The 20,670-nt window shown below is 42.8% G+C and overlaps 1 long non-coding RNA gene across 2 annotated transcripts in view; it reads right to left on the bottom strand.

Annotated features, from left to right (window-relative positions):
- LOC106730503 overlaps positions 1-20,670 on the bottom strand; it is a 311,014-nt gene that overhangs the window by 28,953 nt on the left and 261,391 nt on the right. For both annotated transcript variants that reach the window (XR_001366967.2, XR_004318688.1), the window contains exon 3: positions 6,425-6,526. This is a non-coding gene — a long non-coding RNA (uncharacterized LOC106730503). The remainder of the gene's footprint in view (positions 1-6,424; positions 6,527-20,670) is intronic.

Consider the following 20,670-nt stretch of genomic DNA (forward strand, 5'->3'; position numbering starts at 1 on the left):
AAAAGTGTTGGCAAAGATGTGACAAAAAGGGAACCCTTGTCCACTGTTGATGGGAACATAAAAATAGAACTCCCACATGATCCAGCAATTCCACTTTGGGGCATTTATCCAAAGGAAAAAAAACATTGACTTGAAAAGCTATCTACACTCCCTTGTTCACTGGAGCATTATTTACAATAGCCGAGACAGGGAAGCAACCTAAGTGTCCTTTGATAAAAAGAAGTATATACACACAGTGAAATATTACTCAGCTATAAAGAAGAAAATATTGCCATTTGCAACAATGTGGATGTCCCTGGACTGAGGATATTATGCTAAGTCAAAGACAAATACAGAGAAAGACAAGTACTGTACAATCTCACATGTAAACTCTGAAAAAAAGAAAAAAAAGAAACTCAAGAAATCAAACTCATAGATATAGAGAACATACTGCTGGTTGCCAGAGCTGGAGTGTGGAAGGTGGATGAAATGGGTGAAGGAGTTCCAAAGTTAAAACTTCCAGTTATAAAATAAGTAAATAATGGGAATATAATGTACGGCATGGTGACTATGGTACATAAAACCGTATTGTATACGTGAAAATTACTAAGAACAAATCTTAGCTCTCATCACAAGAAAAAATTAACTGTGTGGTGATGGATGTTAACTAGATTTATTGTGGTAATCATTTCACAATATACACAACTTTTGAATCATTATGTTGTACACCTGAAACCAATATAATGTTTATTGTAATGTCAATTGTATCTTAATTTAAAAAATGGTGGAGGTAGCTTGACAGAAAAGGAGGAGACTAATAAAGGGTTAAGGAGAGTGAGTTATGGAAAAAGGACAAAATACAGAATGACTGGGGAAAACTATGCAATGAGCACTTCCAAGTCAGAGCAGGAGTCTCATCTAAGCCAAAGAGAAAAGCACTGGCTGAACTGGAAACCAGGGTGGTACACTCCAGAGCTTCCTGTTCTCATCTGTGTTTGTGATTTTGCATTTAAGGGCTATTGCTTAGCTACACGAACCAGAAAGAACACAGACAATATCTACCCATTTACCAATTTTGCTTAAGCTAATTGCTACAGAATTGTGGGTTGTTGCAGAATAGACTAAACTTGCTATTTGTCTTACCTGCTATCTTTAGGAATTATTAGGACCTGATTTATGCCATTCCAAAATTCCTATGTTGAAGTCCTAACCCCCATCTTAGAATGTGATGGTATTTAGAAATAAGATCTTTAAAGGTAATTTAAGTTAAAACGAGGCCAGTAAGCTAACGTGACTGGTGACTTTATTAAGGGCTGACGACAGAAATGCACAGAGGGAAGACAGCCATCTGCAAGCCAAGGAAAGAGGACTCAGATGAAAGCAACCCTGCTGACACCTTGAACTTGTAGCCCAAGAACTGCTAGAAACTCATTACCACTATATTAAAAAGCACACGTAAACCATCATAGGCAAAGTCAAATGCCTGCAGGGTTCAGGGGAGCAAGAGAGGTGGGAAGTGCAAGGGGCTGCCCTGGAAAACACAAAGCGCACCCACAGAGGACAGGTGCGCTCAGCTCCAGGGGACTACTGTCACGGGGACCGTGGGCCTTGGTGTGGCAAGATCTGATTTTTCCCCACGAGGTATCCAGATGTCTGGATTTCTATATATATTTATCCAATTCTTAAAACCCTGAGCAAAGAAATTACAACAGAAGGTTGGGATCCAGCCTTGGGGCTCTCAGGGGTGACCTGTTAGAAACTAACAGACTGTACAAATCTACTTGTCCATTCCCCTGAGAGCTTTAACATGGGAAGAGTTCCGTGATGGTTGTGTTGCTTGCTATGGCCCCAAAGTGTGGGTTTGTACCAAATGAACTCAAAATCTGGTTATCGCTGGAACTGCGTAGAATGCTGCACAACGTGTATTACAGATACTCAGATCAGATTTCAATTCAGTTGTCACTTAGATTACCTATTCTATTTCTCTACTGTTGGGCTGGTTCATCCATGTTTTCCTCCCAATAGTGTAAAGATGGGTTTCCTTCTTTCTGCCTTTGCAGAGTTGGTGTATCCCGGATAAATCCCATCACTTAGGGAAAAATTATGACCTAATGCATTAGCCTAAAATTCTTCCTCTAACTTTACTTCTTTCACTACTTTATCTAACAGGGAAATTAACAGGTAGAAAAAAAAATACAACTGTTTCTAACAAATAAAGCTAATTAGATGCTTAAGTCCTTTCTGTAACATACAAACTGAAATCATTTGGAAACTGACACGCCAATGAGCAGGGCTTGTCATGGAAAGAACACTTATGAGGAAAAACTTAATACCAGATTTTTAGATTTGCGTGATGGTTTACTGGCAAGCTGGGTTTTCCCACTCTGCTTCTTTGCCTATGTTAAACGCTTTGAAAGGGTGTAGGAAAGTATTCTTGTCAGCAGGGACCTGGCATTAACGTCTCCTTCCTAGACTCCCTGTGCCTTGCTTCAGCCTCCCGGCAGTGAGAGAGCTAGCCACCCAGGCGATGTTTTATGAATCTGATGTTATAAAACGGAGGGCAGTAAATTAGGGAGCTGGAGTCTGTCTGTCTCTTTCAGAACACCCCACTTTGGGTATATGAAATGTGTGTTGCCAGCAGGAGTTTCTGAGACAAGATGATGAAGGAGAGGGCTGCTTATATAGTTTTGTTTTTTCAGCTGACTTGGCCCCAGTGGATATATAGGAGGTGAGAGGGGGGAAGAAATGATTAAATTGCCTAGGAGTAAAAACAACCCTTCCCCCTGCTTCTTAGTAAGAAACTAAGGAATGAGAGACAAATATTTCCATGAAGTAGTAACTGCCCCTTGAAAAAGCTTTCATTAGTTAAAAAAAAAAAATCAGCCTATGCCAAATTCAAGTTCAAGTGAAAACGTGTATGGAATCATGGTGGAAAGAATAGATCTATTCAGCATGAGATCAGAGAAACAATTAACTAGATTTTCTGAGTTTCCACAACTGAAGCAGAAAGATGAAATCCACTTAACCATATGCACATGTATATTACGTATCAGATGGCTAGATTCAATTCTGCTCAGTGCATGCCTGGGTCCAAGTGCTCCTAGGCACTTTCATGCATTACCGAATTCAGTCTTCACTTGGCACCAAAGTACTATTATCTCCATTCTACAAGTAAGGTGAACTACTTGCCCAGGGTCACAAAGCTGGTAAGAGGTGACAGGAAGACTCCAACTCTGTGCTGTCAGGGCTGAACTTCATGCTCCTTCCATTTTGACTGGTGAAGTACAGATAAAATGAAGCTGATCTTCAAAATTATATAGAATTATAACTATCTTGTTTATGTGTGCTGCTACATGCCAGGCAATTCTGGGGCATGTGAAGCCTGATTATGCTAAGTGAAATAACTCAGAGGAAGACAAATACCAAATGATCTCACTTGTATGTGGAATCAAATAGAACTCATAGGTACAGAGAACAGATTGGCGGCTGCCAGAGGTGGGGGGACTTATGGAAATAACACATGGGAATATAATGTACAGCATGGCTCCTAGAGTTCATAATAGCAATTATTTACATAATTTTCTATGCGAAACTTGCTTAGAGAAATCTTAAAAGTTCCATCACAAGAAAGGATGTATGTATGGTGATAGATGTCAACTAGACTTATTATGATTGTCAATTTATACAAATATCAAATCATTGTTATACACTAGAAACTGTTATATATACGTCAATTATATCTCAATAAAAATACGAAAGAGCATGTTCATTTACATTGCTCTAGTTTTAGCAAACTTGCATATTTTCTGTATAGTATTTTCTAGTATTAAAGAAAATGTTTTTTAAATTAAAAAATGTAATTCTTGTGTTGTTCTAGAGGAGGTCAAACTGGAGACAAACACTTAAGCAAGTGGTACCAAGACTTCTGGGAGCAGCACTGCTATCAGAGCAGAAGGTGTGGGATCATGGGTGGGAGACATGAGGATGCTGGGGATGCTTCTGAGAGACGCAAGGATGGCCAGGGTCTACAACGTTCTGGGGAGAAGGCAAAGCACGAAGATGAGCATGTGGTACGTTTAGAGAAGGACAACACATTCTGATTCTGGGGAAATGGGAGAAGGGCTGAAGAAGTGAACTGGGATCATTTCATGTTATTGTACTTTTCTATAAGATCACCAGATAATAAAATTTTTAAAGAGAAACAGCTTGTAGCAGTGTAGAAGATGCATTAATTAGCAAGGGAGAGAGAACCCAACTTGCAAGAAATAAAAACTGTCTCAGTGGGACATGATCAAGGCCTGGATTACGGCAGTGGTGTCCAGGACAGATGAATGGAAGATGTCCCATCGCCAGGTGATAATGCCAGCTCAGAACGAGTGTGGTCTTTGCCCCGAGGCGGTGTGGATACCATCAGCAAGGATGGTCCTCCAAGCCAAGGAGCTGTTTTGATGGCAACAAAAGGCTCTGGACAGTAGATACATATGGAGGACTCTAAGGTGGATGGCATCTTTGGTCATCTGCTGGCTCTAAGGGATTTCAGCTCACGAGAGGTCCATGTTCTGTTCTGGCTAGGGATTGTGGAATATTTGACTTCTGCCTCATTATTCCCAAGTCCCTCAGAGCCAAGAGGAATTGTGTGATTTTTGGAGGCTAACTGAATTATCTGAGGCAGCCTGGAATAACTCAGTTCCCATAGTAGGAAGGCTCTCAGAGATACCTGGCTGAAGAACGTCCTCATTTCTGGGAGAAGTGCAGAACCACCAAGGCCTTTAAGACCCTTATCTTGTAAACCCCAGATGGCTGCTTGGAGTGCTGAGTTACAAAGGCACTCCAAAGCACCTTCATGCCTTCCAGTTTCTCCACCTCCTCTCCCTTCCCTGTCAGTCTAGGGAAGGATACTTAGCAAGACTGAAATTCTTTGGCTTTCAAATGAGACAATACGTGGAGAGAGTCTGCGCCCCCATCACTAGAGGGCACCAGATGCACGTAGAATGTTTACACATCAACGTCCATAAGCTTCAAAACCAGCCAAATCTCACAAGAAAGTGGCTTGCAATAAGGTAGCTTCCCCACTACCCTGTCCTTATTAACTCCGTTTCTGCTGAGTAAAAGAAATACACTAACTTGGACTCTGTTATGTTTTCCGAATTCTCTTTTAATTTCGAGATCTAGTAACTTGGAGACATGAACATGTTTTTCACAAAATCCCATGACTACATAGTCTTTGCTGCCACTTATCCGGCTTTTACCATGTGTTGGATGATGCGTACCACCTTATATGAGCTTATCACATGGTTTAATTTCAGATCCTGCAAAAAATGAAAATGGTTGGTATGGATTGCATGTCTGCCCCGGACAACAAAACTGTGAGACAGAGTTCACCTCTCTACCATGCAGCGTATAGGTATCTCTATAAAACCTAGTCCTTATGTTCTTCTATTGAAAATTAAAAACTGCTCAGGTGCTGGCTTATGTAACCCTGCAGGGGACTGCACAGAAACAGAGTCATAAAGAAGCTGCCAGCCTTCCAGATTCCCCTGCTTGGCCTCAGGGGCACGATCCCCTATGCCAAGACCTTGCTGAAGTTTATACAAGCAAAACTGGGCTCATTTTCTCTCATCTGCGATGCTTTGCAAAAGAAAATGGAAAGTGAGTATTCACGGAACTACAGGATTCGGTTGAGCGTTGACAGGTACTCTGTACTGAATAGACTTACAGGGACTCTGCCTCCCCCAGGCAGACCCAGTATCAGGTCAGCGCTAATTGGCACCTGGTGGGAGGGTCAGACACAGGCTGTGGGAGCAAGTGCATTAGGGACTCTGTGACAGCAGTTGCCGACGTGCATTTCTGAGGGCTGTCAGGCAGGATCTTCAATCACAGTGTGCTTTGTGCTATGTGCTCTAAAAATGGAAATTAAACCACCCGCTCCTCACCGGACTGTGTGAGGCTTGATGGATGAGCTTAATGAACCCAGGATAAAGGAATTAGCCCAAGTAGAAGGTAGAAAAAGGATTAAGAAGCAAGAGGTTTTCATGCCCTTAGAATCTCTATCTTCTCCAGGACGGAGGCAAGTGGGTTAAAGGGGGGCCCCTGTGTGAGGGCAGGACTGGCTAAAGGACTAATTCACATCACATATTGAGAAGCCACTGAGTGCCAGCATGAGGCTAGGTGTTTTTGGGATTTTTTTTAATCTATTCAACTCTTAAGAACATTTACTCTTGTTTGAAAGAGGACGAAATGGGGCTACGTTTATTTTAACAATTTGCCCAAGATGACCCTGCTCATTATAATAGATAACAGGAGAAGAAAAAACAGCCAACACTGACCACACGCATACCCCGTACCGAGAGCTATCCTCCCAATCCTCACGGCACGGCAGTGGAGACAGCATCATACCCACTGTGTAGGTAAGAAACTCAAGGCTGAGAAACTTTAAATCACTTACCTATGTGCACCACCACCTTCACCTCCTTCTGCCTCTCTTGGCCACGTCACCACCATCTAGGCATTCTCGACCACATCATGTCCCCAGATTTGCTGCTTCATTCTACAATTAAAAAAAAAAAACAAAAGCCCGATAAATTAATTTATATGCATACCCTGAAAACCCTGTGTTAAAGCCAGGTCACCAAGACGAGCAGGTCCCAGGTATCTTATATAACAAGGGCCCCGTGGCTTTATTCAGACAAAGAGTCCCATGGCCAAACACATTTAGAAAATTAAACATGCTATGGCGTCCTCTTAGAGATTCCTAAACTTACCACACAAAACCCAGGAAAACAGAAGAAACTTCCAAGGATGGCGCCTTCCATTTGTGCGAACCAACTAACCCTCAGTTACGTGACCTCCCACCTCAGCCGCCTCCCTGTGAAATGAGCTAACACTGGTAGAGCGGACTCTTATCAGCAGTGAGATTATTGCTACCATCATCTCCACCTGAAAACAAGGCTGCGGGGTGCGGGGGGGGATGCACTGGCCGCCACCTCCAAGGCCGTGGGCCCTTCTTCCAGAACTCCCTGGGGCACAAGTGAAAGGATGGTTCTGGAGAAGGCAGGGGTTTCCATCAGTTAGAGGCCGAGCTCTCCTCAAACTTTCTGTGTCTCAGTTTGCTCATCGTTAAAGTGAAGGCTAAATAATCCTTTCCTCTTACTTTTGTGGAGACTAAGGAAGCAAAGAGCCCAGCAGGTGTGGGTTGTTAACATTAGAAGGTCAAGAGACAGCACCTGTCATGCACGTGGCTGTGACGTCACCCAGGAGAAACACAACTTCAAAGGCGTCTCAGAAGCCATTTTGGGAAAGAGTAAAACTTCATTTAAAATTTATCTGGTCCCAAGCATATGAGAAAGTTAATCTTCTCACTCCTTCTTGGGAGAAGGCCTGGTGAAGCAGCAGTAAAGGAAGGAATTGACCGGATGGGAAAGTACCTGGAGAAGAGTGAATGAAATCTCTGGAAAAGGCTGCAGACCACCCTGTCCTCTCCCCTTTGCAGCAGCGAGTCTGAAAGGCGCCCTGGGCCCCCCTGTGTGGGAAGGTGCCCGGGAAGGTGTGCGGGCACGGCCAGGTCAGGGGTGGCAACGTGAGAATGGGTGCATAAAAGGGACACTGTATTCATTTCTCAAGATTCCACATAATCCTTTAAATAAATTCAACCTGTTTCCATTCGAGTAACTATCTCATTCCACAGAAGTTTAACCTGAAGGGATAATGGATATTTCTCTGGAAAAATACCGAGCAATTATAGCAACTCCTCCCCTCCTCCCCTCCCGGGCTCCTGCTCCGGGTTAAGATGCAGCACGAGGTCTGCAGATGCCCAGCTGGGGAAGCCAACTTGGAAAGTGGGTGAGGCAAGGTGGCGCAGAGGAAGAGGAGGTTGGGCAAAGTCAGAGAATGTTCCTTGGAAGGACAGAGAGGTTTCTTTTCGCAAGACTGCTTCAACTGTACCTTCTCCCCAGAAACAAATTAAGTCCTGCAGGGTGAGAGAGAGAACCAATAGCCAAAAAAACTTTGCATACAAATTACAAAAGAAGAAAGAACATGTGTTTGTGCATATGTGTGTACATTTGTGTGTTTTTTATATCCAACCAGAAAATGTATCCTCTGAAAATCATACAAGAGGGCAGCAGTTTAGGTATGACTGGACATATTAAGTCATTCAGAGGACTCTGACATCTTAAAACAGTGCATTTAATAAATTGCCTGTTTCACTTAAGAAAGTAAATTTCTACTAAAATGAACTCACTGGAAAAATGACAGACTTTCAGATTAAGCCAAGGGATGGCAGCCTTATGGTGGCTGAATAATAACATGGAAACACTTGTCATCAAAGTAGGTGCTCAATATGTTATTTAAAAATTTTTTTCTGTAATTTTATTTTTTTAATTGAAGTACAAGTCAGTTACAACGTGTCAATTTCTGGTGTACAGCACAATGTCCCAGTCATACATATACATACATATATTTGTTTTCATATCCTTTTTCATTAAAGGTTATTAGAAGATATTGACTATAGTTCCCTCTGCTAGACACAAGAAACTTCTTAAAATCTATTTTTATATATAGTGGCTAACATCAATGTATGTTAATATCTTTCTCCTCTCCTTTCATGAAAAACGGATGATAAAAACAAAGGCAGGTAGGAGAGAGAAGAAATAGGGAAAGAGGAACAAATAAAGGAAGGAAGGAAGCTCAAGAAGTAAAGGAAGAAAATTTTCCCCCCAAATTCTGTACTAGCTAAGACGTGGAAGAAATTGATGCAATTAAATAGTGATGGTATTTGTGGACATTTCAGGCAGTTTTCCTCAGCACATCCTGTGAGTAAACCCTGTGGTATATAGGAGGCTTTCTAAAAAAGAGTTTACAGCCAATTCACTATGTAACACCAGCTGCCTATCTTAAAGAGACATGACCTCCAGCCAGATTGGATGTTCCTTCTGTTTTTTCTTATCTCTGAGTGTTTGTTTTAAAGGGAAAAACAATTTTTTAGCAGCAGTTGTGAATGGTACCTTTAAAAACAAACCTTTGAAATCAGACTGCGATCATCTTGTTGACCTTAGTTGGACCATATGATTCTTTTGAGCTCCGAGAGCGTGAATAGATGTCTTTGTGTGCTCAGACCTCTTGCAAGCCAAGCCGGCCTGCGTTTTGTTTTGGCCTGTCCAGGAGAATGCCACAGACAAGTGGGTTCTGATTTACAGATACATATAAGTAGATGTGATTTCCTTTCCAGGAAAGGAGCACGATGGCTAATACACTTTAATTTATACACACGGAGCCTTGTAGAAGTCTGGGCTACAGTCGGGGCTTGTCAAAGTGGGTCCTTCAGTGGGAAGCATCACTCCCATGTGCTCAGTGGTAGATGGTCAGTCTGGAAAGACACGGAGGTGAGGAAGTACGAGGGGAAGATTTGAAGAGAGGAAGAAATTGGGGGGCACGAACCTCAACATTTCACTGGAAAGGTTTCCTCAATTTCACATGTATCCAAATTTTATTTATCTGGATCTTGTTTGCTTTGTGCTAGTTATCTCCTGTTTTTCAGGCCTGGGTGGTCCTTTTGCCTGGAAACACTGGCTGCTTTATTTTCTCTCACATGGGGGTTTCTGTTTGATGAGATTTCTATACAAATTAGGTTGATTTGGTCCAGTCAGCTTGAGGTCAGTTTTCCAGCTGCATACACGTGTCCCTTTCACGCCATCAGCGAAAGCTGCACCTTAACCATCCCCAAAGCTCAACAACGTTTATGGGCTCCCCAGAACAAGGACTTTTTGGATCAGTGAACTTTAGTAAACTGAAGCGAAGAGAACAACAGACAGTGCTCTTCCAAGCCTCAGGACTCTCCTGTGGGGGGAGGCCACCCCGCAGGTTGCCAGTTTGACCACAGCGCTACCGAGGTCTGGTGAGGCTGCCTCAGTTTCCAGGCTGGCTAGCTTTGCACAGACAGCAATTTCTGCTTGGCCATGGGTTGTACCCCTAAGCCCAGGGAAGTGTCTATGTTGTTCAGAGGGAACATTAAAGAAAAGTGTCCACTGCAGCTTTTCCAGCTCTATTCTGCACATTCGTCCTTTGTTCCCTGACGACCCACAGAGACAAAGGCACCTCTGTCCCTGGTTTGGTTGGCCTCCCCTCTGTGGAGCTCTCTGGTCCCCTCTCTGGTCCTACACTCCATTAAGACTGTTCCTGTGGCCGGAAGGTGATAAAAGCAACACATTTCAAATAGGAAAAACAAGTGTCCAGGAAGGATCCTGCCATCAAGTTGAGACAGATGAAAAAGCCAGGCCTCCAGCTTCTCCATCTGGATCTAGAGCAGCTGGGGGAGAAACATCAGAGAGGCTCTGAGCAGGACAGTGGGGGCAGGCTGGTGGGCTGGACCCCGCCCCTGTGTGCAGGTGACAGAGGCCGGACCCTGGGGCAAGGACTCCTCCCAGCAGTGGCTCCGCCCAAGGTTTGGATGGCTCTTGCTTCCCTTTGTTCTGGGTCATTTTTTTCCTCCCCCTCTTTTTCACACTCTCCCCTTCCCCTTTTCTTTTCTTCACTTGTCACTTTTTATCCTCTGCTCAGAGCTCTCCCCACCTCTCCCCCTCATCCACCTAGCAGATCCTCTCAAGCCCAATTCTACAGGGTGTCCCCCTCTCTGTATCATGTAATACTAGCGGTGGTTATCAGTTGTTGAGAGCTTATCATGTGCTTTTTCTCTCCCTTGGGTGTTTCAGCCACCTTTGAGACGGTGTGCTAATCAGGATAGACTGACTGTTGCAAGAAGTAGTCTCAGACTTGCAGCTAGGCTGTCTCGGTCTCATGCAGGGTCTGGAGCACACATTCCTGGCTGGTGGCATTTCCTGGGAGGCTCCCCTTCAGGCAGTGAGCACAGGGTTCCATGCCCCTTCCATACTGTACCTCCTCCGTCCCGGAGTTTTGGTGTAGAAGGCGGAGAGGATGTGGAGGGTCATAAGGATGTTTTAGGGAGGCCTCTGGGTGGTACCCCGCCACTTGCCCCACATTCAATCTGCCACGAGTCTGAGACACTGCCCCTCCTAGCTGCAGGGGAGCCAAGAAATGCAGGATGAAGGTGAAACTGCGTGGCGGGTACAGCACGGCCTCTCTCACAGGTCGGCACTGTCATCCCCTCCACATAAGGAAACTGAGGCTCAAAGGTTCAGAGTCATCAGCTAATACAAGGGAGAATCCCGATTCCAACTACAGAACCACACTCTCAACCTTGTGTTCTGCTGTCTATGACTCTCTTCCCCAAAAAGTTAGTCTCTCCTTTGCACTAACACTTTACCTTTTAAAAATCTTAACTCCCCTGCCGGGCTACACCTCCTGTACCAGACTGTGAATGCCCCAGAGAGAGGGAAAGCTGTTTTTCCTAACAGCAGATAGCACCGTACCTGGGACATAGTGGGGCTCAATAAAAATTTCATGAATGAAGAATAGCTGTGGTTCAAGTGTGGGTTCTCAGAAGGGCCCCTGAGGCACTTCACCGTGATTGGATTACTTCACTCAACAACTTTTCCAGATGACTGTCAAGAAGTCTGGATTATTGCAACATCACCCCCATGTAGCTTTTTTGGGCACAGCCCTAAGACTGATGCTTTACAAACATAAGTCATGGATATCATTCTTCTGCCCAAATCGCTCCAATGACACAACAATACCCAGATCTTGGTTTCTTAATACCATGTTCCAATAAAGAAACTAGGGCTTCATGCAGAAATGGATGATTTTCAGGGCCGGACAGGGAAAATACAGGATGAGCCTGGGGCATCTTACAGTAAGCACTAGGAGGTGAGGATATGCTGAAACCAAAACAAACAAACAAACAAACAAAAAAAACCAGGACATGTCAAATGGGCACAGGAGCCAGTGTCAAAGAGTTCCCAATGTCCAAAGCCAGAGCCAGAACTATTGGACAAACAAAAGAAATAATGATAGTATTGGATTACAATCCAAAGAACAAAATGATTATCCATGAGTCTATAGTCATGTACATAAATGAATAACTAAATAAGGGAGAAGGCGTAAATCTTTCTTGCAGAAGAATTCCAAATATTGAACATAAGAAGAATTAAGGAAATAGAAAATCACCATTAGAACACCACTTGCTACAGTAAAGACCACAGATGGATGCCAATATTAGTGGGCAAATATTCATTGCAGTCATCCCAGGAAGGTGTTGTGGGTTTGGTTCCAGACCGCCACAATACAGTGAATACTGAAATAAAGCATGTCACGTGGATTGGTTTCCCAGTGCATACAAAGGTTACATTTACAATGACGAGTCCTGTCATTGGGCCGATGTGGAACCGTCGCACAAAGCGAGGACTGTTTTATCATGCAGTCTCCAGTGGTGCTCAGCGAGTCAGTCAAGTCCTGGGCGCACAGGGTGTGTCTGAGTCTGGGTGGGGTGTGTGTGTGTGTGTGTGTGAATGTGTGTGAGTGAGGAGGGATGGTGTCTGTCGTGTTGAGTTCCCACCACTCACTCACAGACAGGCCTGGTCCCAATCTTTGGGGTAAGTGCTATGAGCAAGGCCTTTACCATTTCTTGTGTTCAAGATTCTTGGTGGACTCAGACAACATTTCCAGACACTTCACCTGACTGCCTGGCAGAGAAAATCGTGGTCACAACATCCTGCAGCTTTACATTTAGGGCTGACTCTGAGGCATTAAAGAAACCTTTATAAGAAGTTGATTTATGAAGGCAGCGCTAACACCTCTGTTTTTACTTAGAGTCCTTCTCAACTAGAGTCAGGACTTTGAGGGGTTATAGATTGATGGCTGAATTTGCTTGTTTTTATTACACAAAATAACAATAGAGCCAGAAGCAATATAACCAAAATATAAGAGAGCTTTATAAATAAAATAGGAATAATAGATACTTGAAAGATAATGTCCCTAAGCAGTTTAGAAATGATGAGCATGCCCTAGAAATTTTTAGATGAATGGCTGTAAATTCATTTTGGAATGGGCTTTGCTTGTTCAATTTCCTTTTCTTAAGACAGCAAAAGTTTTAACTAGACATACAGCACAAATTAAACACCAGGCACATCCCCCATAATGTGTGAGCTGATGTATTTAAGATACTGTAATCACACCATAGCGACAGAAGACTTTGGTTGGCACATGACAAGAAAACCCAACTCAACTTGGCTTGAACAAAATGGGAACTTCCTGGCTTATGTAACCATCAAAGTCCCGAGGCAGGGCAGGCTTAGTCTTCTAACTGGTCTAGAAGTTTACAACGCCACCAGGACTGGGCTGTTGTTCCCAGTGGTTCTCTCAAAGCTACTCTGCAAGCTTTGTTGGCTTTTTCTCGGACTGGCTTGTCCCACTTCTGCTGGCTCCCAGATGGGCAGGCTTCTCTGTTCACATTTGTTGGTCAGAGCCACCCTGGCATTCCTATTCAAATCCCATGGCTGGGAAATTCAGGGTTGATAACAGGAGGGCTGAGGTCCCAAAACAAGGCCTGCAGGCAAAATCCAGCCAGCTTCCTCATTTTATAAAGTTCCGCTGGAACACAGTCAGGCCCCTTCGCCTACATATCTCTCACGTCTGCTTTCACACCGTGATGGCAGAGCGGAGGAGTCTGCACCGAGACCTTGCACCACACAAAGTCTAAAATATTTACTATCAGGCCCTTGACATAAAAAGCTTGCCGGCCTCTGAAGCACAGTCATGGGGAAGAACTCTTTGAGGTAACACTCAGCCCAGAAGCTGTTCTCTTCTCACCAACAGAGATTAACCTCTTCTCACTGTTTCTCTTCTTCCTTTTTCCCACCAAAGAACAGATGGGAGATTTTTCTCAGGCAAATACAGCAAGCAGTTTTCAAGTCATGAGTCAGACTTCCTGATGTTTTAGGATTTACGAGGATCCTCACAACAGCTAATGGTTACAGCATTAACTATAGATAGAGAAACAGAATCACTGAGGACTATACTGGAAATCAATGCTATTAGCGCTTCTAGAGGCCAGATTCTGCATAACACTACATGTATTACGAACATCTTAGGAACTCTGTCCTATAATCATTCCTACCTTATGGATAAGGCACCAAGAGTTTAAGAAATGCTCCCAGTTTACAGAGCTGGTAAGGAAAGCCAGGCTGTGTGACCCCAGAGTCCACGATGTTAACTGGTCTTTGCAGCTCCCTCTCTGAGCTGGCATTCAAACTGAGCAAATGCAGACAGAGCCTAAGAATTATCTGTGGTTTGTGATGTAGCTGAATGCTGAATGTGACAAGTGTGAGACACGCCAAAAAAAGAGCAGGGCCCTTCACAGGACCAGACCAGGAGACAAAACACAGAGGAACATGGGAACAGAAAATAAACATTTCCTTTAGCTGTCCCTTGAGTGACGGTTCAAGCGAAGATCCTGATGAGGGGGGCTCTGGAAGGGGATGCCCAAACCACACCAGTATCAGACAGATCGAGTTTTTTGGAACACGCTCCCCAGAAGTTGCTCCACTGAGAAACAGTCCTGTGGTCAACTCATTGGTAGGAATACACTATCCACTAACCCACTCAGGGAGATTCCCAGTGCAAACATTAGGAGACTGTCAGAAATGCGAGAATAAGGAAACCTGCTTGCTGCTTGCTTAACCCAGTATTTACTGAATTTATCTGACCACTGAACATTCTCAGGGGTATGTATGAGGTCTATAAATAATCCCAAAGAACAAACTTTTGATCTATTTTGTTGTATAATTTAAATGCATCAACTAAATACTTAATCATATGATATATTCCATAGCCCATAATGTGAAACCGTTGCTTCTCAAGTTATTGTTTTTGGTTGTCTTTTTATAATCTTAGTAAAACAGCCCTTCCAAGGCAATTAAAATAGGACTCTGAAGCAGATGGATTTCTGGGGGCCAGATGGACTGCCCAGCCAGCCAGGTGAGTTTAGCTGCCAAAACTGCCCCACTCAGGAGGGCCTGCAACGTTAGGTCCACCTATTACAACGGCAGCATCGTAACTAGCAGTGCTGTGATACACTGACACATGGAAAGGCTCAACTGTGCAGAACAACTAAGTAGGAAATCAGAACACAGAAAAAAAGGTGCAAACAGTACAAGCAATAAATTCAAAGGAACTTAAAGACTGAAGCTACTGGCATGTCAGGGACTATTGCCAACAGGGGAGGGTGCACAGGAGGACAGAACGCCTGAGCTGGAGCTTAAAGGGTCTAGTGGACTTGGGCAGTGGGGAGGGGCAGAAGTGGGGGCGGCTCTCAGGCCAGCAGGAGCAGGGGTGGCCTGGATGTACACAGGCCTGGGGGCTGGAGTGTGCCGAGGGTGCTGGCTGTGCTTGGTGAGATCTGAGAGGTAAAGTGGCCTGTGCATGGGAGACCTTGAAAACCTGGCAGAGGACTGTGGCTTTAATTCAGCTGATAACATTGTAGGTTTCTGAAGAGGATCAAAGCGAGTGTTGTTTGACATAGAGATCTGCATAAAAATGGATTAGGAGGGAGAAAGCTGAAAGAGGAAGATGCATTCCCTTAATACAGAGGAGAAATAGATCGTTAAGGACTGCTGAATCTAGTTTTAGGCTTCCAAGAGGACTCATTTCTAAACTACCAAAGTCACTGATTTTATTTTTCAAAAATTTATCCAGAGGCATTGATTCTGTAAGCAACTGCAACTGACCCGACCCATGGTTTAATCACTGCCACAACTAGGAAGATGATATGCTTACTTTCTTTTAAAATAATGCGTGCATGTCAAGGGACTATAACCATATCGATTATTGGTTTATCACAGCATATTTGGGAAATATAGAAAAAGCTATGGAAGAAAATAAACCATTCACAATGTCAGAAACGACTGGACGTTTCGGGAGCACATCCTCCTGCAGGCAATCTAGGGGGGCGTGTGTGAGGTGGTGCAGGTGCCAGCAGACACGGCAGTGCCCCGCGGTCCCTGCAGGGACGCCTGGTGGGAGCCGACTGGGAGGGGCAGGAGCAGCAGAAGGGTGCAAGCAAAGGTCACGTGGTGCTCGCCCATCTGGCTCGTAAGCACACATGAGTTAGGGTTGACTGCTCTTGACAGGTTTGGGCCATTTCAGTGACTTTCCGTTCCCAAGGGCAGAACTTCAAACGCCATCCTTTCATTTTCTAACGCACATCGTGGCCATGGACTCCTGCTTTAAGGTCCAGCCCAAGGCAGTAACGTATGTTAAAGAAATTTCTGCTTTCCACAGGCTTGAAACATAAAGCGTGTTTTTAGTGAAGTCGTGTCAAGGGGGGATTGCATCATGTAAGACACAAATAAACTGCCCCGAAACCTCTCTATTCGGCTTTCTACTGGTCCCAGCAGCGGCTCGTCCAAATCCCTCCCAGCTGTCCCTTTTCATCTCCAGAGTCCCTGGCTTTCTCTTCATTGCTTGTGATTCTCAGCCTTGTTTCCTCCTTCCCCTGTTGCTTCTGAAGATTCTCCTTTCCAGAGAGCTCAAGCTTTTTCTTAGGAAAAAAACACTATGTAAATAAACGTAGCATCTTTAAGTACTTCCCTTTGTGTTACCCACTACCGCCATCCATGAGACAAAGGTCAGGGCGTTGAGCAATTCAGCTAAAGTATCTTTCTTGGCTGAGGAGGTTAGAAGATGGTGAAAACTGTTTTCATACTATTGTACCTGTTTGTGAGGGTGACCCCTATTACTAAGAGGCTAGAGCTCCTTAATCCAGATTACCTACAGATTAACTCAGGCCAAGATGATCTCCAGAGAGTAGAAAGCTGATTACTGCTAGTAAATAAATGGGCTGGAAACTCTAGTAGATGCCTAAAGAAAATGCTGGCTCAAATGAGCTGGCTCCTTTGTCAATGCTTTCTGTCCCTCAGAAGCAAGTGCTTAGACACACTGATTTACAAGCTGAAAAGGCCTGGGGCCCTGAATGTTGAGCGAGGCCACCTTACTTCTCACAGTTGTAGTTTTCTGAAAACCATTTTAGAAACATCCAGGTGTTTTTTAAGGGCTGGAATGATGACTTGCCAGCCTCATGTTCTGTAGGGGTTACTATCAAACCCCAAGTAGTGCCATCTCAGGTGTGCGGACCAGGTCCCATGTCGGTGTTATCACAGCCAGGGGTGCCTGAGTGTGGTCTCGTTCCTGAAAATATCTATGGGTTTTCCTTGGAGTTTCCAGGCATCCGTAGGGAAATCTTTCTCTCATACTTATCCTTGAGTCTGTGGATACATTCTTGTTTAGGCCTCTCCCCATCCCTCTGTGTGTCCTGCAGTTGTAGATACTCCTGGCTACATGTACTGGTGTCTTCTGTTGTGGAGCTTTGCCCAGTCTTGTCTTTGTGGTTTCTCCAGGGACTTCCTGAGCACAGAATATAAACCTTCCGTTCTGCCATAAGAGATGGACTGTGAGGCTGGCACTGGAAATCTACAAGAGGGATTTCAGCAGTTTATGATAAAATATTTAAGGAACAAGAATCTACTAATGGGAAGAGATTAACTATATATTCAAATTATTTCCAGATACCAGAGAGATTAGGTTGAGGACATACATTTTAATTGAAAGTCGATAATGATGACTAGTAAGGATATGGTTCCTTCCCACTTTTACCAATAATGTGGATTTATGAAAAAGGCAAATTACATAAGGATATCAGTATTTTAAGGAGTGGTGTTCTTTTACAGTCAAAGGAAGTTTAAAAATTACCTTGAGCAGCTCTCTGACTCTGAAGATAAAGCCCCAAAGCCTAGAGCAATGGAATAACTTGTTCAAGGTTTCTCTGGTCGGTGGCTGTAAGTTCTTTTGTTGGGGATCTAACATGTGCCAGATGTCATTCACGGTCCCAGATAAGCAGCCGCAAACCAAGGTCAAGGACACTGTCCTCTTGGGGTTTAAACATCAGATAATGGGAGGCACACAATAACAAATGAACAAGAGCATTTTGGACAGTGATGACTCCTTTTACAGTATCGAAGTAGGGATGTGATAGAAGAAAAAAGGTTCTGAAGACAGGATGTTGGTGCCAGGGCCTCAGTGGTGAGAAGTACCAGTGAAGTGATGCAAATCTGAATGTGGGGGATGCCACAGCACTGCAACTTCCCCAAAGAAACATCTCTGATGTCTCCATCAGTTCCATGGAGGATATGTTATCTCCTTTGACTGCTCGCAGAAAGAGAAATAAAACCCAGACTAAGGATATTCTATAAATAAGCATCATATTACTATATATAGAAAACCCTAGACTCCACACAAGAACTACTAGAGCTGATAAATGAATTCAGCAAGGTAGCAGGATACAAGATTAACATACAGAAATCTATTGCATTTCTTTACATTAACAATGAAATAGCAGGAAAAGAAAGCAAAGAAACAATCCCTTTTAAAATTGCATCCAAAACAATAAAATACTTAGGAATAAGTCTGACCAAGGAGATGAAAGACTTACACATGGAAACTACAAAACACTGATTAAGAAAATTAGAAATGACCTAAAGAAATGGAAAGATATCCTATGCTCCTGGATTGGAAGAATCAATATTGTTAAAATAACCATACTGCCCAAGGCAATGTACAGATTTAATGTGATCTTTATTAAATTAGTCAGGACATTTTTCACAAAACTAGAACAAATAATCCTAAGGTTTATATCAAATCACAAAAGGCCCAGAACTGCCAAAGCAAAACTGAAGAAAAAGAATGAAGCTGGAAGAATAACCCTCTCAGACTTCAGACGATACTACAAAGCCACAATAATCAAAACAGCATGGTATTGGCACAAAAACAGACATATGGACCAATGGAACAGAATGAAGAGCCCAGAAATAAACCTACATACCTGTGGTCAATTAATCTTTGGATTAATTGGAAGGAAGCAACAATATACAATGGAAAAGCGATAGCCTCTTTGGCAAGTGGTGTTGAGAAAGCTGGACAGCTGCATGTAAATCAATAAAGTAAGAATACTCCCTCATACCATCTACAAAAATAAACTCAAAATGGCTTAAAAACTTAAATATAAGGCAAGACACTATAAACCCTCTAGAAGAAAATATAGGCAAAACATTCTCTGATATAAATTGTAGCAATGTTCTAGGGTAACCTACCAAGGCAATAGAATTAACAGCAAAGATTAACAAATGGGACCTAATCAAACTTACAAGCTTTTGCACAGAAAAGGAAACCATAAACAGTATGAAAAGACAACCTATGGACTGGGGGACTGTTTGCAAACAATGCAACTGACAAGGGTTTAATTTTCAGAATATATAAACAGCTCATACAACTCAACAACCAAAAAAAAGCAAACAAATCCATCAAATAATGGGCAGAAGACCTAAATAGACATTTTTTCCAAGAAGATATACAGATGGCCAACAGGAACATGAAAAGATGCTCAGTATTGCTAAATATCAGAGAAATGCAGATCAAAACTACAGTGAGGTATCACGTCACACTAGTCAGAACGGCCATCATTCAAAAGTCCACAAACAATAAGCGCTGGAGAGGGTATGGAGAAAAGGGAACCTTCCTACACTGTTGGTAGGAATGTAGTTTGTGCAGCCATTATGGAAAACAGTACGGAGAGTCCTTTAAAAACTAAGAATAGATGTACCATATGATCCAGCAATCTCATTCTTTGGTATATATCCAGAGGAAACTTTAATTTGAAAAGATACATATACTCCAATGTTCATAGCAGCACTATTTCCAATAGCCAAGACATGGAAGCAACTTAAATGTCCATCGGTAGATGACTGGATAAAGCAGTTTTGGTACATTTATAGACAGACAGTGGAATACTACTCAGCCATAAAAAAGAATAAAATAATGTCGTTTGTAGCAACATGGATGGACCTAGAGATCATCATACTAAGTGAAGTAAGCCAGAAAGAGAAAGAAAAATACCATATGAGATCACTTTCGTGTAATCTAAAAAAAATGACACAAATGAATTTATTTACAAACCAGAAACAGACTTATAGACATAAAAAAACAAACTCATGGTTCCCAGGGAGGAAGAGTGTAAGAAGGGATAAATTGGGAGCTCAGGATTTACAGATACTAACTACTATATATAAAACAGATAAACAAGATCCTACTGTATAGCACAAGGAACTACATTCAATACCTTGTAACAACCTATAATGAAAAGAATCTGAAAAAGAATATTTATATATATATGTATAACTGAATCACTATGCTATATGTCAGAAATTAACACATTGTAAACCGACTATACTTCAATAAAAAAAAAAAAAAAAGCATCATGTAGCAAAACCTACCAGATGCCCTACAGCATATACATTTACATAGCATCCATTCCCTGCCTTCGAGGAGCTTACAGCCTAATGAATAGTTTCTCGTTAAAAAAGCAGCCTCCTGGGCCTTGATAATTGCTCTGAAATTTATCCCGGTAGAAGGAAGAGAGGCAGCTAATTTGACTTAAACAGGATCTGATCAAGACCCTGTCCTTTTCTAAAAAGAGTTCTTAGTCATCACACCCAGGGCTTTGGCTTTATATTTTATCTACCACACATACTGTTATTTAATTATATTATTACACTTACACAGTATAAAAAGTCAATATATATAGTCATAATACTAATATTCATGATACTAATCATTGGAAATAAATGAGAAGAATCAATGAAATTTCAGTGAGCAACTATCAACATTGCAAAGCTTTTTTTGTTTGTTTTTAACAATAAAATTTAGTTAAATATATTGGGACTGAATGTG

This window comes from Camelus ferus, chromosome 3 (assembly GCF_009834535.1).
Source record: "Camelus ferus isolate YT-003-E chromosome 3, BCGSAC_Cfer_1.0, whole genome shotgun sequence".
NCBI lineage: Eukaryota > Metazoa > Chordata > Mammalia > Artiodactyla > Camelidae > Camelus > Camelus ferus.